General features: G+C 39.0%; 1 protein-coding gene and 1 long non-coding RNA gene across 4 annotated transcripts in view; both read right to left on the reverse strand.

Annotated features, from left to right (window-relative positions):
• The window catches only part of LOC110990492 (uncharacterized), a 76,331-nt gene extending 65,078 nt beyond the window's left edge, over positions 1-11,253 (reverse strand). For 2 of the 3 annotated variants that reach the window (XM_087131766.1, XM_087131768.1), the window contains exons 1-2: positions 10,957-11,253; positions 9,179-9,359 (exon numbers count right to left, since the gene is read on the reverse strand). The gene's annotated coding sequence lies outside the window, so the exon portion shown is untranslated. The remainder of the gene's footprint in view (positions 1-9,178; positions 9,360-10,956) is intronic. The other variant, XM_087131767.1, reaches the window with a different exon arrangement.
• Positions 2,906-6,139, reverse strand: LOC147795500 (uncharacterized). The gene is made up of 2 exons (XR_015423821.1): positions 5,738-6,139; positions 2,906-4,418 (listed from the first exon to the last, which is right to left on the reverse strand). It is a non-coding gene; the product is annotated as an uncharacterized LOC147795500 (long non-coding RNA).
• Positions 11,254-11,630: the final 377 nt, after the last annotated feature.

Consider the following 11,630-nt stretch of genomic DNA (forward strand, 5'->3'; position numbering starts at 1 on the left):
CGGGTCTCTCCACGCTTGGTGTGATGAAGAGAGCAACATCATCACCCTGGTATCTTTCCAAATGACTTCAGTAAGCTGGCAATTCTGTCGGCTACAGAAGGTTCTCTCTTGGTCTTCTTCATCTGCTTGATCTTTTGTTGCTGTAGGTTGGTGTCTTTGGTTGTGAATTCTTTACGTAGCCCTTTGCTATTGGATTTGACGGTGCCAGTTATGTACGTCTTCTTTGCAAGGAGGCGACGGGCTAGGGAGACAGAGGTGTGTAACCTGTCTGTGAAGACATGGTGATACACTCCCAAATGATGCTTAGCCACTTCCATGACAATATCTATCATCTTTGCTGGCTGATCTGTTCACGTCATGAAGTGAACACCGCGTCAACATGTCTTTGACATTGTTCAATGGGGTTTATTTATCAAAGTATGAGAAAAAAATATAATCAAAGAAAGCAAAGCCAATTTGTAAACTGAGAGATTTTGCTTGGACTTTCCGGTCGATCTACACCATTTTAAGGTTGATCATAAAAAAATACTTGTCAGTCCAAAATAAATTTTGCTAGGCCTCTCTCGAGAAATCTTCTCTTTAAAGTTACCCAATCATTTTGCCATTCTGAACAGAATTTTAGCAGAATACAACTTTCTAAGTAACTTACTTCATGTGATTTACAGACACTTTCCTACTTTTAGGACTACTTTTGAAACATGCCTAGAACAATAGTGATCAGTATCGTTATACAGAATAACCTTTAAATTGTTGCCTGTTCTTTTCCTTTAATGATGAATCATACAAATAACCTATACTTTTGTTTGATGGCAGACACTAGTAACGCAAGATGACCAGAAGAACAACCAGTCCATCAACTCGACCAGGTCTCCAATGTTGGAAACTCCAACACCATATCAGGCTGGCGACTATCAACTTGAAGGAACCTCCTGCAGTGACGGTGTATACTAGGAATCTTGAATTGCTTGGCTTTACTTTCAACTTGCATTTTAAAATAATAAATCTAAACATGATATTTACAGCGTGTTCTCCAAATTGGTAAACATTGTGAGTTAATATGAATGTAACTTTTGTTTAGCGTCTTGCTATATATTTGATCTTATTATTTTGTGTGTACTTTTTAGATATAGGACCATATGCCAAGGAAACTGGTATCTACCGGAGGCACTTCGCTCAGGATGGACAAAGCTTTCCAGTGTAAACCCACATCAAGAATGGACTCGTCCTTGTACTGCACAGCTACATCCAAATAGAAGTATCATTGAATTTGTCAGTAGACTAAAACTAAAATCACAGGTGTGGTAGGAGTCAAAGCTCTGTGATATGAAAGCGACAGTTAGCATTGCACCCAAAGGGCTGTAAAAATCCACAACTCTCTTTACTTGTAAACTGCAAATATTTGCAGAATTCCTTATGGTTGTCTTTTGCCAATTTTTTTCTCAAATTAAAGGTAACTAACATGCAAATTGTTTTCACTTAAATGAACTTTCATCTGTAGTTTCTCAGGAGTACAGGGTATGTCAAATACATGTACATTATGAGGATACCGTACACGTACATGTGGCATTGATCCTAAAAAATCCCAATAATTGGTGCTGTACTGTTAAAAAAGACAAATAAATATTTATGCAAATTGATCAATTTTATGCATTGCATATATTGATTAATTAATTAGAAAATGGCTTTATTTAAGATAAGACAAACAGTAATGTTTATCAACATACATGTAACCACCACATTAGAAATTTAAACGAAGTCTTCAGCTGCCAGAAGTCAGGACATCTCGTTTTATTGACATTTATATCAATTAAATATGCAAATCAGGTACACATTTGTATTTTAAATGTGGACATTTGTAGTAGTGATGAGCAAATTTGTAAGAATGCCAAGTTTGACAGAAATTAAATGTGTCCTTCCAATGTAACCGAATAAAAACCTTGTTTAAGTGAGCTTTTCCTGGAGCCATTCACTTTATAAAGAAAAACAAAGGATGGCCTTTGACCTGGGAGTCAATATCAGACAGTTTTTTGCGATATTCAAATGGATGTATCTTGAGAACCGCTTGGCCGTTTTGAATTATTTTGTCACTGTTAAACTCCTGAAGATATGCTCTTTCATATCTGCTATAAATTGACTGTGTAATGAAATAATTTGGAAATCATCTGAAATGCCTATCTGTAATGGTGTATCAACCACAGCTCTGTAGCTTTTCCCCATGTGTATTCCTGTCTCCTTGCAACTAGCTCTGATGGCTGCTCTGAGCTCTTCATCATCCTGTTTCCTTCTCCTGGCCATAAAATTGGCATCCTTGTACTGTTTTGGAGCCTTTCCTTTTCCTTTCTTCTTATCTCCTTTTCCCTTCCCAGGAGAAAATTCCCATTGGGTCCCATTGAATGGGACCCAATGGGAACCCATTGGGTCCCATCTAATGGGACTCATGCAATGGGACCCAATGGGATTATCGTGGAATTTGGGACATATCCCATTGGGTCCCATTGACATATCCCATTGGGGTCCCATTGATATAACCCGTTGGGTCCCATTGACATATCCCATTGATATAACCCATTGGGTCCCATTGACATATCCCATTGGGTCCCATTGACATATCCCATTGATATAACCCATTGGGTCCCATTGACATATCCCATTGATATAACCCATTGGGTCCCATTGACATATCCCATTGATATAACCCATTGGGTCCCATTGACATATCCCATCGATATAACCCATAGGGTCCCATTGACATATCCCATATGTCCCACTGAATAAAATCCCATTGGTTCCTATCGAACATTAAAAACCCCATTGAGTGATATCCCATTGGTCCCACTGGCTCACTGATAGAATCCCATTGGTAATGTATAGAACACTTGTAAAGCAGCGACACAAGACATACATGTATGTGATTAAATATTGTAATGAATATCTTGAAAACTAAGAGTTAATTGGTAATAAGTAGACTGACTTACAAATCTAAAGAATGTAAAAATTAAAACTTCATTGGTCAGTCCTTGATGCGGCAAGTAGCAGTGAAGTCCTCCTTACAAAGGTGGCATGTTTACAAAAATAAAATAGGAATTGGCTAAACCATGGCAAGATTTTAGTCAAGCAATTCTTTTCAACCTTGTTTCCCGTTGATGACTGAAAGAAATCTGGTCACTTTGAAAACTACAATTGGTTTACAGAAATGCAAAATGAATGTAGAAATGGCAAATTATCAAGACAGTTATGGTGTTTCTGATAGTTACAAGGAATTTAAACATTTAATAAATACATGCAATTAAACAATGGACTAAAATGGCAAGTTTTCCAGTCATTACTCAAGAATGATGTTTTCAATATCTAATTTTCACCTGTTTGCAGTGATGTTTTCAAAATCTAATTTTCACCCGTTTGCAATAATGTTTTCAATGTCTAATTTTCACCCGCAAAGATACATTGGCTTAAATAAATGCAATTAAATAAATGGCAAGTTCTAAAGAAGGTGATTCCTGTAAAATTACTTTCACAAACAATAGCAATAACCACAGTGAATGCAAAAATATTGTCTTCTTAAATTATAAAATATGGGTTACAATGACACACATTGAGTCTGGCAAAGAATGGGAATCAAGCAATATAAAACAAAGTAAAAATACTGTGCTTTTGTCGTTACAAAGGAAATAATACGTGGCCCGTTCTGTGAATGGAAACACATTAACATCTTACTTTAATACAACTCATCCATAAATCCTCCCAAGATTTCATAATATTGCAAACAAACTGACAGGGTAATTAGTCCATGCATGAGCCACAATTACATGTACACGTTTATTGAACACTGTGTGACAATGTGCCCTGACTTCCTATTAGGCAAAGTAAAAAAACATACATGTTTATCGTCCCCGCCCACTTCCTTTAAGGGGGCTGCCTCTTTCAAAAAAGTTTAAAAACCAAAAAAAAATGTTTTTCCAAAAATTTGGAGGAAAGATGTAAGCCCTTGAAAAGCTGAGTCCAACTGGGCACATTTAATAAAGCTGGTGGTCATCTTGCAAAATAGGGGGCTGGAGGACTAATAAAAACCACACAAAAAAAGGGGGCCTCCTCCTTCCTTTTCTCCACAGAGGGAGGAAGCTAAATATGTTTTTTAAAACTTTGCCTTACTGTTTGTATGTAAATCATCAGACCCCTTTCCTTAATTTTCTGAAAGGGACTAATCTGACCTGCAACCAACTTTTCTGCTTAGTTGACTTAGGATCAAATTGTTTGAGACCGAGTTGACCTGAAACCATAATTTACACGGATCTTTGCTGTTTCCTTTTGAATGACTTCACATTCATCCTCAGAGGAAGAACTTTCCACACTTGTGTCCAACACCTTTGGGATTCTAACTCGGGAGGCTTCTTTCTTCTGTTCAAGTTCCTGTCGGGTAGCTGTTTTCACAAAATGTAGTACCACATCAAATTCAATGACACAGGCTAACTACATATAGCAATCATGACAGGCATTCAACATGTTTCTCCAGCAGTTAAGACAACAACTAAACTCAAGTTAGGGCCACCTCATAAGTTGGGGCCACTCCAATTAAATTTCATTGTCACAGTATTATGTGTTCAGACTTGGTTGGGATTTGAATTCGGAGTTGATCTGTTATGTGCAAAATGGGATAAATGTTTCAACCTGACGCCACTTTTGAAACCAGAAAAAAATACATTTCTGACTGTTGTCTTTCATACATTTATGTGTAGAGTCCACTTGCATGTGAGCACTATAGTATGAGAAGTTTGTGGGGAAAGTCTTTCATGGAGTCTGGTCAACTGAGTGCATTTTTAATGGGCAGCTGCTATCGTGGCACGTGTAACACATTGGCCTTTTTCTACATGTACATGTACATCGTTACATAGCACTGCAACTGCGTAAGCATACTAACTTTAGTGCGGATTTCATTTCCCTAAAAAAAAATCTTCCAATATGCCTCAGATGAGGAAAGAAAGAGATTCCTGCTTTCAGTGCTTACACAATTAGTATCCAACAAAAAGAAATTCTGGTAGTGGTAGGGCCTCTAGGCCTTAAACTTGAAATTTTAAAAAAGGTCCAAACGCCGATTAGAACTCTCACACCATGTGGGTTCGAAACGCCTTAGTCACTCGCCCACAACTTTTGCTCGGCAGTAGTCTGAATTTTAGAAATATATAAACTGTCATAATGAACAGTAACGTCATCGTGCTTGCGCAGTTCAGTGTCGTAATGATAGAATTTAGACATGTAAGAAATGGGAAGCATGTTCATGGTGTTAAGACTGTCAGAACGACAGCCACGCACTAAGAGTTTAATGTGTGCACCCCGTATTGGATGTACATAGGCTTAAAAATGCGAAATTGTGTTCCAACAAAATGAAAGACTTTCCCATAAACTCTACTCATACTCATGTTCACATGCAAGTGGACAAAGTTAATGAAGGACAAGTTATGAGCCAAAAACGTGGGGATTTTCCAGTTTACAAAGTGGCATCATGTTGCTACACTTATCCTCCGACCCCCATAAAAATATTGAACTCCCCATGCGGGCGAGACGGAGGTAGGTTTAGTGCCCGGAGGTACATGTATATGCCACACAAAAGTTTCTTATTCTTAAAGTCAAATATTTTTACAACTGGTGTATCTATCTATTTATTGTAAAAATGACTGCAATTGAGCTATTTTTGCTGCAAGAGTCTTTTTAAATAAACCATTCATAAAACAGTGGGGCTTACCTCCAAGCATCAGTATATGAGCCTTGTAGTACATGTACACGTCCTCGTCACTGCTGCTACACAGGGCTTGCCACGTCACCACGCCACTGTACTAAATACGCTTTCGCTGAGTCAAAGTCCTTCGCTGCAGTTAGTCTGAAGTTCTTGATGTAATGTATAGGAACAATGTCCCTCTCGTTGTCCTTTAAGTACCTCACAAAGGCAAATTTTATGGTCGAAGCCATATCTCTGACTGACCGATGTTACTGTTAGGGTTTTATATACTAGTTCTAGACAATTCAAAAGCTGCGCGTGTGTGCCACGTATGCATGACATGCGCTGGGAACGTGGTATGGTTCCGTGCCCTATGAGCTGCCAGTGTCCAGCATGAGTCCGTTCTGGGAACCAGACTTAATGACGACCGCATCGTGACGATTTCTATATAACTAGGGTGCAGTGTCCCAATTCAAGGAAAATTCTCCGCCAGGCCGAGCCGCACAAAAACTACACCCCAGAGATTGTTTCAAAAAGAGGGGTCTGTTTGGGCCAAGAAATGGTGGGATTGTGCCAATGTGGCCCAGGATCATCTCTGTAGATTCAAGGGCACCCATCTTGGGGCAAAGCAGACAAAAATGGGACTGAAAATTAGTCAGAAGAGCCCGAGGAAGGTGAGGGATGTCATTTGAAAAATGGCCGCTGGGAGGGCTTGGCAACCTTCTGAGTTTGTTTTGGGCGGATAATTAAAAAATTCATTGGTTAACCTACTAAAAATTGAAAATCAAATGAAATCTGAAGGACCACACAACACATTGTTTTTTATTTGAGAGGCCTCAGGGACTTCAGTTGCCTGCCATGGGGCTCCAAACTTGGTTGATTTTACACTATTTTCAATGGAGCTTGAATTGGTTCAGTGCACCCACTATGTACATGTTGGTGCGATCGACCGCCCGCGCGACTGTTGACCCTGACGAAAAAAAGTTATTTGCAAACGACGCTTACAAAGGCGTGCTAATTAATTTTCCCGTACGCTTATCGGCCAGTGAGGTTTCATTTTATTTTTTTTATTAACTGAAGTAATTTTTACGATTTTAAATATCAGTAAAATGAGTAATTGTAAGAAATTCATGTTAAGTTGGGTTAATTAAAAAAAATATAGAATCTTGTTACGTGTGATTCCACTATGCGGCGTCCATTTGAAATGTCTCAATAATCAAGAGAATCCATTAAGTCCCTTTAAATCAAGTACGGACCTAATAAAAACCATCTTTGGTGCAGTTGCGTCTCATTAAATGCAGTCAAGTCCGATTATCTTACATCAGAACATTTGAGTCAGTTAGTTCCCATATTACATGACTCAATGGATTGCAAGTCTAAAATTTCCCACTCTAACCAATTAAAACCTATTGGGTCCACGACTGTCTCCCATTGAAACCAATGGGATCCCACTCGGCCCCATTGTATCGATTTAAAACCTATTTGGGTGCCACTAACACATCAATGGGACTAAAAGGGACCCAACTGGAATGTAAACTCCACGAATGTCTCCCAATGAAACCAACTGGATCCCACTCAGCCCCATTGTATCCAATTAGAACCTACTGGGTGCCATTTAAATGACCAAAAAATGGACTCAACTGGAATGTAAAGTCCACATGAACATCTTTCATTGAAACAAATAAGATCCCATCTGGTCCCATTGTATCCAGTTGGAACAATTGGGTGACATTAAAATGACCAATGGGACTCAATGGGATTCAACTGGGGTGTAAAGTCTGTGTGAATATGTCCCATTGAAACTAATGGGGTCACATCCGGTCCCATTGTATCCAGTTGGAATCCAGTTGGAAACCAATGGGTGACATTAAAATGACCAATGGGACTCAATGGGATTCAACTGGGGTGTAAAGTCTGTGTGAATATGTCCCATTGAAACTAATGGGGTCACATCCGGTCCCATTGTATCCAGTTGGAATCCAGTTGGAAACCAATGGGTGACATTAAAATGACCAATGGGACTCAATGGGATTCAACTGGAATGATAAGTCTGTGTGAATATGTCCCATTGAAACCAATGGGATCCCATTCGGTCCTATTGTATCCACTTGAGTCCTATTGGGTCCCATTGAAAAATCCAATGGGATTCAATGGGAGTCAACTGGAATTTTCTCCTGGGTTATTCTTTGAAGATCTTTTGCCATGCTCTAGACACGTCCTTTTCTTTGATGTATCCACAACATTCTCCATGAAAGTTTCTCGCTCTTCACTTCTCAAACTTTGCTGTACATTTTTCACCTCCCTTGCAGTCATGTTGAGAGGCTTTTCTCAAAATGAAACTGGGGTGAATCTTGTGTTGCACTGATATTTATAGGAAATGTTGGTATTTTTATTACAAAAAATACATATTACGCATACCTTGGTATGGATATTATTTAATACTTACATATGTACCTTTGTAAAACACATTATGCATCTTTGTACAATATCAATGACTGTGTGGAATTTTTTACATTCTATAAAAATTCCAATACCCTCCTGTAAGTAAATGTACCAGTCTTACCTTTATTATGCGAAATTCATGTATGGTGTCCTTGACCATGCTGACCAGCAACACACACAGGCAAGTTGAAACACCCAGTACTACTAGTCAGTGCAATATAACCATCCATGTACACTGTACACACACTACATGTACACACACAGTCCAAAGCTGGTCATTAGAGCTCACTGTGTGTTAACTCAGTGAGCTCTACTGGCCAGCCAGCCGGAGCCACTGGTGTCCGTTCACCCAGCAGAGTTCAACACCCACTGTTGTAACCAAGTTGCTAACCTGACAGTACCAGCTCAGCCAAAATTAAACACCATCACCCTGGGCCTACTGTACTAAATCTAGCACAGTACAACACCATGTGCTTACAGTATGGTACCAAACCAGCCAAAACCTTGCAAAACCTGCTGTTGGAGTTTGATGGGCTATGGGCAGTTAGGTGCTACTGGAAAATTCTACATTGCACTTGGAATGAACATACATGTACATGTACTTCTAGAACTGAACCAATGGTACAGTTGACTCTCATAAATACCATTGTTATAACAAAATACTGTTACAAAGAAAAGATTTTGAGAATCCCACTTTCTTGAATCTTATATGTTCTTTGTTTTTCTACTCTTTATAATAAAGTCTTAGTTACTACAGCTTTGTCATAAGGAGAGTCAACTGTACATACCGCGCCATTATTGGTGTCACTTAAAATTATAATGGCTCAACAAAGATATCCAACATCTTTCAAAAGTTCAGTATTCTTCATTATGTCCCCACAAAAGTCATTTCAGAAAGGTTATTTCACTCTTTGCCATTAGCATGATTAATGGTTAGATATCAGTATCAGTTACCTGTACAAGAAATCAGACCCCCCCAAAAAAATAATTTACAATATTTGCTATGAAAAAACTCATGTTACTTACCTCTGTACAAGTTAGGATTTAACTCCGGAAGTTGAAGCGCCTCTTCTGCATGCCAACCATCTCTTTAGCTGTAGCACTGTTGCTGACAAAAGGGTCTGTTTCAAACTTTGCACCTGGAATATCATCCTCCGTTAAAGATGATGCCATGATTGTGTTACACATTGGCACCATTCTGCACATTCTGTAAGTAGGGAGATGAAAGCTACATTTATAAATTTGAGTTGTTATAATCTAAAAAAAAAAAGTCAGTTTCTCCCAAGGCCAACAGCAACACGCTCTTTATTGCACTTTTTAAACAATTAAATAAATTTTCAAATATTTGTGAGAGGAAAAATCACCCTTGATTGTCTTTTTTTAAGGGCACAAATCATTCTAGGCTGAAAATAACGTGATTGCTCAATGCAGGATGAATGAGCTACAAGTCATGAGTTTGATTGGGCAATAGTATTCACGATCTCAGTCAAGGCATGGTCTATGACCAGATTGTATTGTTGAAGGGATTCCCTGAATTTGTCTTTTCTGCCATGCTATACTTCAAGGTTGTTGAATACATGTACTGTACCTTCATCCCAAATCCATAATGCAACACTGTGAGAAGAGGATGACTTGAACTGGAGTATGAAATAAAATGGTAGCAGATTGTTTTGCAGGTACATGTACACTACACCCATGCGGTTGTGCATAAAATGTATTGCTTACTTGTCATCCAAACCCATAATGCATTGCGAAACAACAAAAGGTTTATTATAGGTAGGGGAATGACTAAATGAGTGAGAGCGCTGTTTATTTGGAAACTCGTTTTCTCAAATAGTCTTTTTTGCATGCAGTTCCATTTTCAAATTTTTTTGAAATTTGAAGTAAAGCCTGCATTTGATTCATTGCAATACGGCACAAATAAGAACAAAGATTTTACAAAAACATAAATGTAAATCTTTCAGTTAAAGTCCACACTCATTTTTGTGTACAAAATAATCACAGTTTGCTGTGCATTACATGTGTACAAAACACATCTCAAAACATCCCCACTTCAAACACATTTTTCTTTGCTTTTCAGAGTCCGACAGAATCCAAATTTATATCAAAATATTTCTTATGACATCCTCTTCAAGGTAACATCAGTAGAGCAATGTAGGCCCTATAATAGGGAGGCTAATCAAATTAATTCAAAAATTTATTAATTTATGTTGTGGAGTGGTACTAGGTCTAAGCCTAGGACAGTTTCTACAAAAAGCCTAGCCTTGCCCAGCCGTGCACATGGTGCAGCTTACAAAGAAGACAGGGACTGCAAAAATAAGCAGGACTTTTGTCAGGGTAGGCCTGGGCTATATTCTGAAGTGTCTCATGAAGTTGTCGCATTAGACCTATATTTTACCAAACTATTTAGAGATACTTACCAAAGCTTCACACACAAAATACTACAAATGGAGTCAACTAGCTTTTAGCGAACGAGGCCTGTTCCTCCTTGGGGTAGATGTCAAGTGCCAAGGCTAGCCAGCTGTATGTACATGTACATGTAGTGGAGGTCGCACAAAAACTTTCCTTCCTATCCTTGACAACATAACCCCCGGAAGTGAAAAATTCGGTTATCGACAGCGTCCCCAGCGTTCATAGATTGGGGCACAACAAAAAGCAAAAGGCGACGGACGACGGCAGATATTGAATTCCATACGATGGGCCTTTTGCACCAACTACGAAAAGTATCATAGGCCTACATAGGCCTACATATACCGTGCCAAAACGTTAGCAAGCCATGAAAACAAAAGTGGTTTTCAACGTACCTGCATCGGTTGACCATCTTTTGAGTTGTTTTTGTGGGAAAATGGTACCATATGATGTACCACGTTTTACCAATGACGTCCTTTTTGTGCTGAAAATCAAAGATTGTATAGCGTAGCGCTATATAATCTTTGCTGAAAATCGTGAAGTTTCACAAAACTTCGAACACAGCATGATCATCGCGGGCCGGGCCGGACGGACAGGACAAACACATGTACACCGCCCTCAATTGGAAAAGGCCAGTAGCGCAAACAAGATAAGACTACTGGAGCTTCAAGCTTCGTCCGAGCATTGGTCCAATTCACTACACACAACGTACACAGAGCAGTGACCTGGAGGTCAAGTACAAGTAGTACGAGAATTACCGCGCTCTCGACGTCGCGTCAAGTTTGTGATTGTGCACGTTACAAGACGGAGAGGCTCCTGCCCAATCTCTTCCTGGGGAAAGAGAAAATAAAAGTGGGTGAAAATCGCAAATGGGATTTGAAACTGTTTTGCGTTATCCCTGCTTTTGCTTCTGACCGGGGTTTCTTTGAACATTTTTCCAAATCAAAGGGCCCTCTTTCTTTTTTTTTCTATATCACAGTTTTGACATTAGGGAAAAGTGAGTAAATCAAATCCAATTAAATTACTTGAAAATACCTCGGCGTTAACACCCTTCTACCTTTAATTCTTT

The sequence above is a fragment of the Acanthaster planci genome, unplaced genomic scaffold, assembly GCF_054643075.1.
Source record: "Acanthaster planci isolate LZ-2023a unplaced genomic scaffold, COTS_SCS Contig13, whole genome shotgun sequence".
Classification (NCBI taxonomy): Eukaryota; Metazoa; Echinodermata; class Asteroidea; order Valvatida; family Acanthasteridae; genus Acanthaster; species Acanthaster planci.